This window comes from Podarcis vaucheri (assembly GCF_965113315.1).
Source record: "Podarcis vaucheri genome assembly, chromosome: 8".
Taxonomy (NCBI): domain Eukaryota; kingdom Metazoa; phylum Chordata; class Lepidosauria; order Squamata; family Lacertidae; genus Podarcis; species Podarcis vaucheri.
In genome coordinates this window covers 46,818,950-46,834,255 of record NC_138766.1, presented here as the reverse complement: position 1 = coordinate 46,834,255, position 15,306 = coordinate 46,818,950, and the positions used below count along the sequence as shown (strand labels likewise).

The following is a 15,306-nucleotide window of genomic DNA, read 5'->3' as shown; positions in this document are numbered from 1 at the left end:
TAGGATTTATTATTCTTTTTTCAGTTTAAAAGTTGGTTGGAAAAAAACACCAGAGAGTTAGGGGTAAAAAAAATAAAACACATGGCAAAAATAACCATACAACAAAACGGTGCATTGGCAATGCAATGGATAATCTTAACTAAGGGTGTGGTATACTGTTTAGGGAGGATATGGTGGCTGGAAAGAATGGGGGCATAATTGGGATGAGGAGCCCAATGAGTCACATGCAGCAGTGGATGGTGGGGTGGGGCTGCAGCAATCTTTTTATTTCTACAGTGGTACCTTGGGTTAAGTACTTAATTCGTTCCGGAGGTCCATTCTTAACCTGAAACGGTTCTTAACCTGAAGCACCACTTTAGCTAATGGGGCCTCCTGCTGCCGCCGCGCCACCGGAGCCTGATTTCTGTTCTCATCCTGAAGCAAAGTTCTTAACCTGAAGCACTATTTCTGGGTCAGTGGAGTCTGTAACCTGAAGCATATGTAACCTGAAGCGTATGTAACCTGAGGTACCACTGTATCTGGTTGGGCTGGTGCAGCAGCGGGATGGATGGGGGAGGGGACAGCAATGGTGAGGTCAGTGCAATGCAAATGTGCCAGATTGGCTCCGCAGGCATGTTTGCACCACACCGACCACGCTGTGGTGCCCCTTCCACTCTCCATCCCAGTATGCCGCAGTGATTCAGCAAGGCAGAGGTCAGCAAATCCTTCTGGTGTAAGCCACTGTCCCAATCCATAATACCACCAAGCACACGTCATCTATTACTCTGTATGAATCATGCTAAGCCAATTCTCAACATTCCAACTTGAAAGGAAATAGCATGGCTCACACTGATTACATGTGCCTCTAAAACTAATTTCCTGTAAGAAAACATTTATGGATTTCATTACCCTAACAAGCTGTTTATCTTCTTCAGGATTGCCAGGAGCAGGTGGATAGACAGTTTTAGCATTTGGGAACATGAAGTGAATGTCCTGGTGTTCTCTTCCAAAAAAATCATAACATACATCATAGATCAAGTTTTAGTCAGTATGCTCAAATTATGGCAGGCGATTTTTCATTCAATCTATCATTTATTTCATCTAGCATGAGGTTGAATAACATTAATGGGAACTCCTGGAAAATGGTTTTAATTTTATGCTTTGTGATATTTTTAGAATACAAAGTCACAGCAATGTCCAACTGGTCCACTGGTGGTGGTGATGATGATGGTGGTGGTGATAATAATAATTATTTATATACTCCTCTTCATCAAGAAATCCCAGAGCAGTTCACAGAATAAAACACAAGACAAAACACAAGTAAATAATTAAACCAAAACAACAAAACAATAACCCAATAATTAAACCAAAACAAAACAACAATAAAGAATGGTTGCTTATTCTGGTTATTTAGATTAATGTTGTAGCACAGTTGCAAGTAGTCTTGGGAATGTCAGCCTTATTGTCCCCTCTGCAAAAAGAGACCATGTGGCTGGGGAATGATATTATGACTAAAAATGCTTGTCCACTAAATCTGTGCTGATTTGAGAATAAAAATATTACAAATGAACCAGCACAGATTGAACACAAATGTTGAGACCTTAATCACAAAACTGAACTATTCACATGTTCATCCTAGAAGTCGCTTCTGCCTCACAGCGGGGGCGCGCTGGCCTCCTGGGCACACTTCCTCTCACCTCAGCGTGGGCAGGACAACGTCCCGCATCACGGCGAGGTGTCCCAGTCACGTCACAGCACCGAGCACCTGGTGCAACGCCATTTTGTTCCATTTTGCCTCGCACCGTGGTTCTCCTGCCCTCCCACCCCTTCTTTCAGGTTTCACTATTGGCTTTGCTTTGAACTTCGTTCGGTCGCCTGTTTTGAAATGGGGGCCAGGCAGGAATTTTTTTCCATTTGGCAAATTGGCATTTGGCCACTTGGTTTTCTCCTACCTCTCAGCAATCGTCATAACTTTGTAAGGTTTGGCGGTTAGGCATTGGAATAGAGGTGTGGGGGGAAGGGGAGGTGCGGCCATTACCTGCCCCTCCATGCTCTAGGTATTCCGTTAAAGGAATCCTGGGGTCTGGATCTTGTCCGAAGCCCACAGAGGGGCTAGGGCCATGCCACGACCCCAGGGAACCCAGGGGATGCTCGAGTCGGTTCATATTGGAAGGGCTCCCCCTTTGGGGTTTACCCTTAGCTGACTTCCAGCAAAGCGGGCCGGAAGTCAGATATAGTTTGCTTGGAAATGCTTAAGCCAATACTGCTCACATTCTGTAATCAATAAAGTTGTTGCCTAAATTACACCCATTAGCATTAATCTTAATTACTGGGTCATCTTGTCTTTATTTTGGGGAGTGGGTCCAGGGGGCATTGAGGTGCAATTATCCACTGCTGAGCAATCAAGTGCATGTGTAAATAAGCCCTGAAAGCATTTGTCTCAAACCAACTTTGGGAGAAAGAGTAGAAATTTATAAAATAACTACAAATGCCATGGGTGTCCATGTTTTTATTTTATCCTGTGCATGACCTTGAATTGCATAACAACACCACAAATGAAATAAAAATTCTATAGATTGGAACCTGCAAGTCACTACTATGACCAGCCATGCTCTTATTATCACCACTCCTACAGCTTTATTCTATCAAAATAATTATAAATGATCACAGCTGGAAAAAATATGCAGGCTGAAAACTATAAACAGCTGTCCCCAAACTGTGGCCTTCCAGATGTTGTTAATATTATAGCACCTATCATCCCTGACCATTGGTCATGCTGGCTGAGGATGATGGAAGTTGCAGGTCAAAACACCTGGAAGTGATCAGTTTGGGAAATACTACCATAAAACATGAAGAGAATATTAAAGTATTAGGCGACATTGTTGCTCCCATAAATTTCGAGTTACAATATTTAAACTAACAATATCATGTCAGTTTATTGCTGATGGTTTATCCTTTCTGTGTATATTGAATGATGGCTGATAGAGACTGTTGAGCATATAATTAAAGTGATCAGCATATGTGATACCTCATTAATTGTAAATATCTACATTTCATCAAGTTTTCTGAATGATTAAAGAACGCTGTCCCTCATCCTGTGCTAATACTGTATTCATTTCCCCATAAACATCTTAGAGCACTTGTCATGTATGAATGAGTCAACAGTCTGGTGCAATTGAGTCTGCTTTGTAACCACTTTAGCAGTCAAAGAATAAGGATTTGGTGCTAAAATTACATTACAGGTTACTGTTCATATGAAACAATGATGCTATACGATTAAAACTGAAACATTCCTACAGGGTGTGTGTGTGTGTATACATATATATATATTACTAATAGCTACATGACATAGCAATTAATATGTCATTAAGGGCCTTTAATCAAGATATTCCACAACTTATCAAGACAAATAACTCTTGATTAAATATGGTACACACACTGAGCTGTTTCTCAGTCTCCTTCTGAGCTCCACCTTCAGGGGGCAGCCTTGAACCAGGAACTTCCTTCACACTTATCGATGGATTAAGTTGATGTGAGATGTCCTCAGAAACATTTTAGAAAATTTTCAGGTCCTCTGCATTTTCCTTAAGTTATTGACAATTGATCTGTTACTTGAGTAAGAGGGAAGTTGTGTGTGGCCTCGTTTACACATAGCACTGTACTATACCATTGCTAAGCATGAATGAGGAAGCATGCTGGTGCGCAAATAAATGGCCATTCTATCCCACCCCCCTTTTAACAGGCATGCTACCAGAAGCTAAGTTATAGTTTGGCTCAGTGTTCAAACCGGGGCTCATAGTTTGCTTTCTCCAAACTAAAAGCAGTAAGCCCAGAACAAAACTTATTTACAACTTGTGGTTTGGAGCAAGACAAATCACAAGCCTGGGTTCAGATGCAACACTAAGTCAAACCATGGCTTAGCTCCCAGCAGCATTGTGGCGGTGGCAACAGCAGCAGCAGCAGACCAGCAGCCAGAATTTCCTAACTATAGTTAAGCCATGGTTTGCAAAGCTACAGCTCGGTTTAGTGATACGTGGAAACCAGACGTACGTTTTTACAGTTCCCTCACCGCTAGGACTAAATAAAATGGACTGCTGTGTCTCAGCTGGAGTTTTGTTTTGCAAACCATCTCAATATATAAAGTAATGTTGTTGCTTTATTGAAAGCAAGATTTAAAAAAAAAGATTTTCTTCATTCAATTTCAAAATGACATCTTACAGTATTTTGAAAATAAAATTTTGCTCACTCGCCAAGCCATGCTAGTATAATCAATATGAAAGAGAAATTGTTAATGGATTTGTGTGCACCTAAAAACTCTCCGGGTTCAGACACCATTTGCTGTTTTCAGATCCATTTTATCTAGAATGGTGGTCCTTTGTGCCATTGTCCTGTGGTATACCCCACAGTTGTGGAATCTGTTCTTTATAGATATTTGTAGTTGTTCTTTCCTTTTCAAATTTAAAAAGTGTCTGAAAGCCTTTTTATATCCTAGGTACTGGTACTTTAAAATATATTACTGATTCCTCTTAGCACATTCTTCTGTTCACTTTGAAAAATGTGTTTTGTGCTTCCCAATCTCCGTAGTGGCAGGAAGTTCCAAAGTGCAGACCTTTACAATGTAGGTTTCCCTTGAGAAAAGACTTGTAGCGAAAAAAGAAAAGAAAAAACAAAACCCTTCTATTTAGCAACACCTAGATTGTATTGCAACAGCTTCATTTTCACAGCCAAACATTTATTTCAACAGTACAGGCATCAGTTCTTCTAGCATACAAAATGAATCAGCTTAGTGGCATACTAAGGCTATGATCCTATGTACACTCATCTGGGAGCAAATCCTATTGAACAGAACTTATAACTGCAACATCCAGAGGCGGAGCTAGCTGCTCTGGCACTCGGAGCGGCACACATGCTGTGCACCTGGGGGCGGGGCTAGCCACCCGCAGAGAGCATCCAGGGGGTGGCGCGGTGATGTCACCCCCCCCCGGGATGACACCCGGGGTGGGCCGACCCCACCGACCCCCATCCCTCTGCCACTGGCAAAATCTTATGCATTTTCCATGCTCAGAATTGTGAAACAGGCATAGCCCAATTCATTCACATATTTGCACAAAAACTTTTAGCTTTTTTCAAAATACAATACACTGACCTTCAAGTACATAAATGCACCAGTGTAGTATTTTCACCAGCAGGTGGTATTCATATTCCCCCTATAATTTGATAGAGAATTCATGCCCTCTTAATTGAATCATAGTTAAAAAGAAACAATATCTTGATGTTTGAAGGACCTATTCCTGCACAGTTGCAAATACATGCAGTCTACACAGCATGTTCTGTCATTTATTTCAAATGTAGTTATTGTTCTTCCAAGTCAGTTATATGCCTGACTGCGCGTGCGCGCACACACACGCACACTACAGTGGAACCTTGGGTTATGTACCGTCCTCCTTACAAACGCTTCAGGTAACGAGCTCCGCTAACCCGGAAGTAGATGCTCCTGGAGATGCTCCTGCCATCGGTAATGGCAGACTCCCTCTGATCCGGAGGGACTAGCTCCACGGAAATCGGGTCTGTTCCGCTACGGCGAAGCGGGAACCCTTTAAAAAATCACAGGCGGGTGAAGCCTGTGACCGTGGGACTCGGTGGGCACCTTTCGCGCCCCCCCAATTTGCAAAGGAACCCAGTTACGGGCTCCGGAGCGAAGCGGGGCAAGTGGCGCGGTGCTGAGAGTCAATTGCTTCTTCCGTGGAGCAAAGCTGCACAGCCGTTGCCGGAGAGCGCTGCCTTTTTCCTGTGACAATCTGGCTACAAAAACAACTACCCGTGAGTAGGATAAATTTGGACAATTGGACTCTAAACAATGACCCGTGAGTAGAACGGAAAATTGGACTAAGAAATTCCTTTTAACTTGGTACCGAAGCGGTAAGGTCTAAACAGGAAGTCAGCCTTCCGCTTTTTGTAGAAAGATTAAAGCAAAGACATGGCAAGCTAGAGTTTAGAAAATCGTTTGTAAAGGATCAACTTTCACCATCTAAATCTACTAACCCCCTTTGGAAGCAGGAGAAGAGGGGGGATTTTTTTCTGGACTGTTTAAACCTGCAGAAGAGTGTGTAAAGAAAAGCAATTTTCCACCGTCTTGAACCTCGGAGCGGGGTGTCAGGACAGATGTTTCCGGAATTCACTGACTATAGCAAACGCTTTTGACAGACAGTTAAAAGAAGAGAAACATAGTGACTCCATTGTTCTCCTTCGCAGTTAAAAGGAAAAAAATATTGACAAAATATCTGAAAAAGGAAACTTTGTTGTTAGATCTGCTTTGTTGCTAGATCTGTGTGGTTTTTTTTTTAAAAAAGAGAGATGGATACAAATAGAAGTTCTTCCCCTAGAGGGAGTTTGTGAAACTGTTATTAAATCTGAACTGGGGAGCTTTGCAGCTGCAACAGATTAAGATCGTGGGATCAGACTTTGACCTTGTACAACAATGTACTCGGAGGCTCTGGTGCGTGCTTTCTGCAAGACAAGTGCTTTATTGGAACAGTTACATGAGAAGACGGATTTGATGACTGTTGTGATCAGAAATTTTGGGCAGGTAGTGGGTATCTATATAGAACCCACTCAGGAATCAATTCAGGACTGTGCTCTAACAGAACAGATGAGGGAGGAGGTTGCGGCTGGACCCCGGGAGGCAGAGATGGAGGGAACTGTGGCCCGGCAGGAACATGAGTTGTTGGACCTGATGAATGAACCTGGAAAAAGCCAGATTTGGAGAGATAGTCTTGTTTAGCTTGGAGATGGGGGGCTGGATAGACCCCCCCTATGCAGGGATGTTTTGACTTTTCAAGTCTGGCGTTGGGCCGGGAGGAGTTTGGAGTTGTGGGGGTCCTCAACTTTGGAGGGACCTTGAAACATGCTTTTAAATACCACATGGAGTTCAGTGTGGACTATGGAAAAGGGGTTGATCTGTCGAGAAAGGACAAAAATATTGCCAAGCTGGAGTCTCCACGAGTGAAAGGAGCAGAAGACAAAGTAAAGTACAGGTATAAATATGAAGAAGATCTGCGGAAGGGACATGGAAGAGACTTAAGGGCCTCGGACATAAGGTTACCAGGTTAATGAACTAGATGGATGGGATAGAAAGGACTGACAAAACCCAAGACCAGGAGGACGAGACGTTGGATGAAGATTGGAATAAAGTTTTAAAAAATTCTATTTAGGAATGTTTTCTAAAATTAATGAGTATTAGAAAAATGTTGGAACAAAATTATTTGGCTTTAGCAGAAATGTTAAAAAGAACTATGTAAGAATATGCTATGGTTATGAGAAATTGGTATAAATAAGATTTAAGTTTTAAGTTTTAGGGTTTTTTATGGTAAGATAAGGTTAAAATAGATTAAGGCAACTTAATGACAGAATATTATGAAAAATGGAAAGGATTTGCTGTGACAATCAATAACTAGAATACAAAAAAGGGAGGTGTGAGGAGGTTGATGAAATAAGGTAATGACAGTTAAGGATTTGGGAATATTAGATCTGTTTTTAAATCTTTGTGGTTTATTTTTGCTTTCTGATTTTGATGTGCTATGTGTTTTGTTTTTGCTTTTTGCTTTTGACTTTTATCGATTTGTATTGTTTAATTGTTATTTGTTTTTTTTCTTGTTCTTTTTCCTCTTTTTTTCTTTGTTTTTTTGTAATTTTAAAATTCTCAATAAACATCATTTTTAAAAAAACACACGTAGATGCTCCTGGTTGCTAACTTTGCCCCGGGATGCGAGCGTAAGTTGCGCGGCGGCAGCGGGAGGCCCCATTAGTGAAAGCGCACCTCATGTTAAGAACGGTTTTGGGTTAAGAATGGACCTCCAGAACGAATCACCGTATTTTTTGCTCTATAAGACTCCCTCCTAAAAAGTAAGGGGAAATGTGTGTGCGTCTTATGGAGCGAATGCAGGCTGCACAGCTATCACAGAAGCCAGAACAGTAAGAGGGATTGCTGCTTTCACTGCACAGCGATCCCTCTTGCTGTTCTGGCTTCTGAGATTCAGAATATTTTTTTTCTTGTTTTCCTCCTCCAAAAACTAGGTGCGTCTTGTGGTCTGGTGCGTCTTATAGAGCGAAAAATATAGTAAGTTCGTAACCAGAGGTGCCACTGTATGCCTAAAATGCTCATAAAAATGGATATATTGGATAAAAATATGCATTATATTCGAGGAAATTGCATTGCAAAAATGTGTATACTGGACAAAACTGTAAACCAATATTTGCATATTAGAATAAGTTTGTACTGAAATGCTGATAAAAATTTACGAGGACTTTTTTTTAAAGGCAAACTGATATGAACATGTGCAGAAAAATAAGAAACCATGAGAAAGCAAAAGCGATATACTCGCCCATCCTTACACAGGAGGAGGCAATATTTTAGATATCCTGGTCCTAAATTGTTTAAGCCTTGATGGCTCAGAACTAGCACTTTGATTTGAGCCTAGAGGTTAATCAGAAACCCATGCAATTGATGAAAGAGCAGCATAATATGATACAAAAAGCACAAATCATAAACCATCCTGGTGGCTACTTTATCTCTACCAGCTGTAGTTTCCAATGAGAAACCATCATTAGGTATTCAGTTATTTGTTACAAATTCTAAACTGCCCTTCAACCAACTGGATTCCAGGATGATGTCCAATAATAAAAATATATAATAAAAACAAACCATCACCCTTCACAGGAAAAAAACAAACCCTGAGGCAGTAATCAGGCATTTGAAGTATCCGATACTTTGTATTTTGCTGTGGGTTTTTTAATGTGTTGATTTTATGATGAACATATTTGCATTTTTGTGATCCACACTGGTATTTTGATGAAAGGCAGCACAGTAATTTTTAAATGAACAAAACTATAACCCATTGCAATAAAATCAATTCAAGTGCGTAGAATGTGTGTGTGTGTGCGTGTGTGTGTGCGTGTGTGTGTGTACACATACACACACACACACACACAACCCTGAAAAAACATAATTTACATAGGATTCCTTGCCAGAGTAGGACCAAGAAGGTATCATGCTTATGCTGTACAACAGTTTCTTTTTAAGGCACTTAAAATATTGTTATGGCTTATTAGACTAATACCCTAGGATGTGAGAGGGCTTGAATAAGGAGCCCTAACCTGACAGAATAATGAAGTTCGTCTTGATTGAGGTTTTCTGCTGATAATTACTTCTCTGAAACAGTAATTACTTCCAGCAAAAACAGTGCTACACAGAGGATGTCTAATGGAAGAGGAAGTATGTTTTATAGGCATGGAAGCTATTCAGACACCAATTTAATGCAAAATGATAGCAAACAAAGAGAATAATAGCTTTTCTTTCTAAACAGGAAGCCATAATACCATTTTTACTGTTTTTCTGAAATCTTACTTTTCAAATATGTTTTCAGCTGCCTTAAAATTATTCAGTTGAGCAATCTCTTTTTATAAGTTAACAGCAGCTAACTTTAAAAATGTGGAAGTGCACGAGGAACCCTTTATACACATACACACCCACAAACAACTTATACCCCTCAACAATTATCTAAAACCATACATAATTAAAATACAAAATAACAATTTTATCAGAACATTAAAACAACCTTAATCAAAAGATACAACAAAAGAAGTCAGTTAAAAACAGTTAAAACATTAGGATCAGTTCAAGATAAGATTTAAGATCAGGGGAATGCTTTCCTAAACAGCTGTGTTTTCAGGTGCTAGTGGAATGCCAATAGTGATGGGGCCTCTTGTATTTATATAGAAAGGGCGTTCCAAAACACTGGTGCTACCACAGAAAAGCCTACCTCCATTTTGCCACATCAGGCTGTGGCAAAGCTAACCAGGTTTCATTTGCTGATTTGCTTACTGGGCAGTGGAGAAGATGTTGTGAAGTTGTAGTATACATACTTATAGGTTATCTGAATCAAGCTCAAAATGGCATAGGTAACCTTCCAGTACATTTCTGAGCACAATTCAAAGTGTTGGTCCTGATCTTTAAAGCCCTAAATGGCCTCGGCCCTGTATACCTGAAGATCACCACCCCCATCGTTCAGCACAGACACTGAGGTCCAGCACTGAGGGCCTTCTGGCAGTTCCCTCACTGCAAGAAGTGAAGCTACAGGAAACCAGGCAGAGGGCCTTCTCGGTAGTGGCACCCGCCCTATGGAACGCCCTTCCACCAGATGTTAAGGAGATAAGTAACCATATAACCTTTAGAAGACATCTGAAGGCAGTCCTGTACAGGGAAGCTTTTTCAATTTTAATGTTTTATTGTGTTTTAATATAAGTTGGAAGCTAACCACGTGTACTGGTCTTGTCAGACTAATAGCAGACATCCTTTCAGAAGTGCTCAGGAGATCTCTGTGCATGTTAAGTCTTCATTTTTACAAGACAACTACAGAAATAAGTGTGAGCATTTTGCAATGTGCAGAAAAAGGCAGTTTTATTTGTTCTAAATGCCTTTTTGATTAATGTAAACTGTAAGGCCTGTTTCCCTACCCTACCAAAGTCTGAGTGCCTGGACTCAAATGTCTATTTTTAATAGAGAATTTCTTTCATTTATCTAGCACTCTGCAAACGAAAGTTTATCACCAGTTTAAAAGAGGAAATACTTGTTTTTTCCTAGTTACCTCAGGATTTAGAGATGGTACTCTTTGTGATATGATAAGCCTTTTTTCCAGTATGAATAGGTTTTATTGTTAAGGTTAAGCCCTATAATACAGCAAACAGCTGCCCCACAATATCAACTCATCTTCACCATCTGAATGACAATGCAAGTTAATATATAGACTGCACTGCTTTGTTACTGAAGGTTTTACTTTTGCTTTAAAGTGCTCTCATAATGCAAGACAAATTCCATTTCTCCCTAATCCTGCTTGCTGATAATGCTTGACCGTTTATTGGTTTTTTTGTGCCATGTAATCTCCAGCCTGCATTTTGCTTATCAAACCTTTTATCTAAAACTACAAGACTACTTTAACCATACACATGTCCAAATAAGTTCATGGCACTTACTCCTGGGTAAGACTGTATATGAATGCCATATACGTGGGTTTCTTCTTCAACAGCTTTTTGCCACTAACCCAGTAAAATGTTTGGCATGGCCATGACCAAGGCTGTTAGAGGCCACATTCCATACTATAGATTGGAAACTGACATTGGGTATTCATCAGTGTTTGGGGCAAGGAGTAGAAGAAATTAATGGCAGGAAAATTAATGGCAGAAAAAGCAAAGTGGGAAAGAATGATACATTAACAATTTTGCCCCTTCAGATTTAAGAGGAGGCTCATCAGTAAAATTCTTCCAGGTTTATGCTGTAGGATTATGCTATGCTGCACAGTCCTTGAATTTTATAAAACATGAAAAGCTCATGTTACTAATCTCTCACAAGACCCCTTGATGTAAATATGGCTTCCACCAGCATCCTGCTCATATGGGGACTGTCTGCAGAGCCCCCTCCCCTGCTTATCTTAACTAAACAGCTGATATTGGACAAGACATTTCTGCAGATACTTGAAGCTGTTGAATATTGGTTCAGTTTTCTGTAACTATTCAGAAAGTGCTCTCTTTTCTCAGTGATCCTCTAATCTTTACAGGTTGGAAAGGTGGGACTGTTTGTTCATGGAGCGGTTGTGTTTTCTACAAAACATTCAGCATTTTATCTGCAAGGACAGAAAAACTCAAATGTCATGCTCTACTGTGAACACACTGCTTGATAAATGCAGCAATACAACAAATTAGGCCAAATTCTTTTCTGGCCTAATCGGGAAATAATCCTCCTGTATAAATATTTAGATCTGCATGTCTGAAATGAGAGCCATTCTGCTTCCTCTCTTAGGAACGGAAGGCAAATTACCCAAGGAGTGTTCTATATTTGTTGAACTCTGCGGAGAGTGGGTGAGTTGCAGATAATTTTTCTTCAGAACACTGAAAAAAAAGGGGACTTGGAATTCTCAGTGCTGATTATTTTCACACCATTTGCATACCTTCCTATGCAGGATGTCTGAATCACTACAAGTGGGTGATCAAATTCAATTTCAGAGCTGGCATTATGGCTCAAGTCCTAATGGAATATTGATAGTTTATTTCATTACTAGATTTATATCTCACTTTTTATACTATGTGTTCAAGGTAATTAAGAAAATAACTGGCCAACATAATATATAACATAATAATTCGGAATTTTAAAAAGCCCATGTAGCAAAAAATAAAAGCAGAGCATGTAAAACAGCAAAGCAGGATAAAGCAGCCACTGAAAAGAGAGGGACCAATAAGGAGCAGCAGCAGCTGTTTAGTGAGTCTTTTTTAAATAAGGCCATTAGATGTGCTGGAATATAGCTCACCTGATGGAAGGCAGAGCATAATGAGTCACTTAGGAATTATTTTTAAGATATGGTGGTTACAGGAGCCTTCATACATTGCGTCCTCACAAAGATTTCTGTGTGGAACAAGTAAAACAGAACACTGGGTAAATACAGATAAACAACTTAGCAAGCAGTTAACAGTGGGAAGTTTGCAACCTTTTAAAAAATGTGTGCTTACAAGTGGAACCCTTTGTATTTCTGCTCAGAAGTAGGGCCACCAAAGTCCAATGGGCTTTATTCCCAGGTAAGCATGTATAGGATTGCAATCAAAGTGGGAGAAAAGTAGGAGTGAGGATGACCATGGCTAGCTTTGTAGCATTCTGTGGTTGCTGTTACGCAGTCTACCTGTAGGCATACTCATCAACCATCCCGAAAACATGGGAACATCACATAAAATGTTATGCCATCATGGTTTCTTACTCTGCCATGCAAAATCCTGGATTACAACTGCTAAACTGCAGGGAGCTTCTCAAAGCCTCGTAAGCATGGCACTACTAGGCACTGGGCTTGGGGAAGGAAGCATGAAGTCTCTGACAAAGTCCTAGAGTCCTCCTTCCACCTTCCTAAAGCCTAGTTAGTGGTTGCCCAACTTTGGGAAGAAGGAAGGAGGGTGCTAGGACCCTGCCAGAGCCTCAAACCTCCTTCCCAAAGCCCCACACTAGCTGGGCGACAGGTGAATCAGCCTAGAATAGCAACCACCCCTGGTTCTTCACTTCCAGTCGCTAAAGCGGATTCAAATTCCTATCTTGCTGGTAAGCTTGCATTCTCCTTTAATTAGCCATATTAGCAGGACAGATACATAGCACTAAAACATCAACTGCCCACAAAGCATGCAGATTCTGTGCATGCTTACTCAAGAGCAAGTGTCAGGGAACTGCCATCGGAGCCAGAGGGAGAGGGAGGGCTCCAGAGGGATTCCAGAGAGCGTCCCGGGAGGGAGAGAAGCAGCACATCTTCTGGGGAAGGAAATCAGCGTAGCACCAGTGGAAAAGGGGGGCAGATGGGGGAATCGGCGAGGTGGCTCCATGACTCCTCGCCGGGGACCAGCGGGGAGAGCACGGGTCCTCCACTGCCCACACCCTCCCTGTGCAGAAGGCTTCCGCACAGGGAGACTAGGCGGAGACGAGGCGTCAAAGAGCTTCTTTGCTGGAAGAAGTTCAAGAAACGCCCACTGACGGATTCTGCCAGCGATTGAGACAGCCACGGGCGAGTGGCTGTCCAGACAGAAAGGGTTCACTCAGGCAACCCACCAGGTGTGGCGCCGATTTACGCACGAGCAACCCCTACAACCATTACAGCAATCCGTCAGTCCCTGACATTGCTTGTGCGCAGCCCCGGAGAGGCAGCATGATGAGCCAAACAGGAACAGCTGGAGAGACGGAGCAACCAGCTGCGGTGCGGAGTCTGGTCAAGAGGAACCGAGACTTGGAGACGCACGTAGCTATCCTGACGGCGCGGCTGGAGGAAAGACGGGCTCAGCATGCACAGGTCAGAGCCACCCCCATCGCAAGGAATGGTACACAAATTTTGTAGAAAGCCCCAAGACTACAATGCTTTCCGAACGGAAGTGCAGTATGCTTTGGAGCTTCCCAAAAAATGACTTTGCTGATGACGGGGAGAGGGTGGCTTACATTGTGGGGCATCTGCAGGATGGGGCGCGTGAATGGATCAGGCCCCTAATGGCGATGCAACATGATGCCTTGAAGGACCTTAAGAAATTCCTTCAGGGAATGGACGCGATGTTCTCCAGTGAGGTGGAGCAAAGCGTGACACGGCGGGAACTGATGGGGTGCAAGCAGGGGAGCCAGTCCGTCAGAAGCTACTGGTCACGTTTTGTGATGTTAGTACACCGGCTCGGGTGGGATCTGGACTCTGAACCGATACAAATGTTGTTTGAGGCGGGTCTTTCCCCCGAAGTGAAAGGCGAGTTGTCCCGAGCGCCCCAGCCACGGTCGATGGATGAGCTCACAAAGGCTGTGCTCGCGATAGGCGTACGCCAAGAAGCGCGGGCTCAGGAGAAGCGGGAAATGAGAGGGGAACATTTCCATGACTACCACATTCCTGAGATACCAAGGGAGCCTCCCCAGGCGGCAGAGCCAATGGAAATTGATGGCGCGCGCGAGGTTTCAAACTCCGGTGAAGGTCGTAAAAGGGAGGGAAAGGAGTGGAAAACTACCAAGAAGTGTTTCCTCTGTGAACGACCAGGACATTTTGCTAAGGTCTGCCCTCAACGAAAAGCCTGGCAAGAGATGGTGGGGGCAGCAGGTCATGACGAGAAGGGGGAGGAAGGGCAGGCACAGGGAAACGACAACGCCTGGCTGCCAACCAGCAGGGGCAGTAGCCAGGCCAGCAACCAATAGAAGTGACCCAGCCTGACCTCCCAAGGCAGCTATAGCCATCGAAGTGGTGCTAGAACTCCCGAATGGGCACCCTGTCAAAGTTAAGGGACTGCTGGATTCGGACAGCTCGTGTAATTTCTTCAGCAGAGACTTCGCTCTGGAGCACCAACTCCACCTGTTGCCTCTGGATTTTCCCTTGCAGGTGACAACTATCGATGGCAGGGAACTTCTGGGAGGGGAAGTGACACACCAGACCCCACCAATGCGAATGAGGGTTTCCAGGCACACAGAGACCATTGCCTTTCACGTGGCCACACTGGCAGAACCCTGAATAATACTGGGAATGAGCTGGCTGGCACTGCATGATCCAGTAGTGTCATGGCATCAGCGGTCAGTCACCTTTGGGTCAGCTTACTGCTTAGGACACTGTCTGGGAGGGAAGAACCCAAGAATGACGGTGGTCAGGGTGGTTGGGCTGGATGTGGAACAAAAAGGGGAGATGCCACCACAATATGCTGATCTGAAGGAGGTCTTCAGCGAGAGGGAGGCAGATAGACTACCCCCCCACAGGCCCTTTGGCTGCCAAATCAACCTACTCCTAGGGGCTCAGT

The 15,306-nt window shown here is 42.8% G+C and overlaps 1 protein-coding gene and 1 long non-coding RNA gene across 12 annotated transcripts in view; both read right to left on the bottom strand.

The window, feature by feature from the left end:
- LOC309539219 overlaps positions 1 to 15,306 on the bottom strand; it is a 342,474-nt gene that overhangs the window by 236,463 nt on the left and 90,705 nt on the right. The window lies entirely within an intron of this gene.
- DLGAP1 (DLG associated protein 1) overlaps positions 1 to 15,306 on the bottom strand; it is a 294,134-nt gene that overhangs the window by 196,756 nt on the left and 82,072 nt on the right. The window contains exons 1-2 of one of the 11 annotated variants that reach the window (XM_082235135.1): positions 12,535 to 12,687; positions 12,336 to 12,430 (exon numbers count right to left, since the gene is read on the bottom strand). The exons of 9 other annotated variants lie outside the window; for them this stretch is intronic. The gene's annotated coding sequence lies outside the window, so the exon portion shown is untranslated. Of the gene's footprint in view, positions 1 to 12,335; positions 12,431 to 12,534; positions 12,688 to 15,306 lie in introns of those variants that run through there. One more of the 11 variants, XM_082235141.1, reaches the window with a different exon arrangement.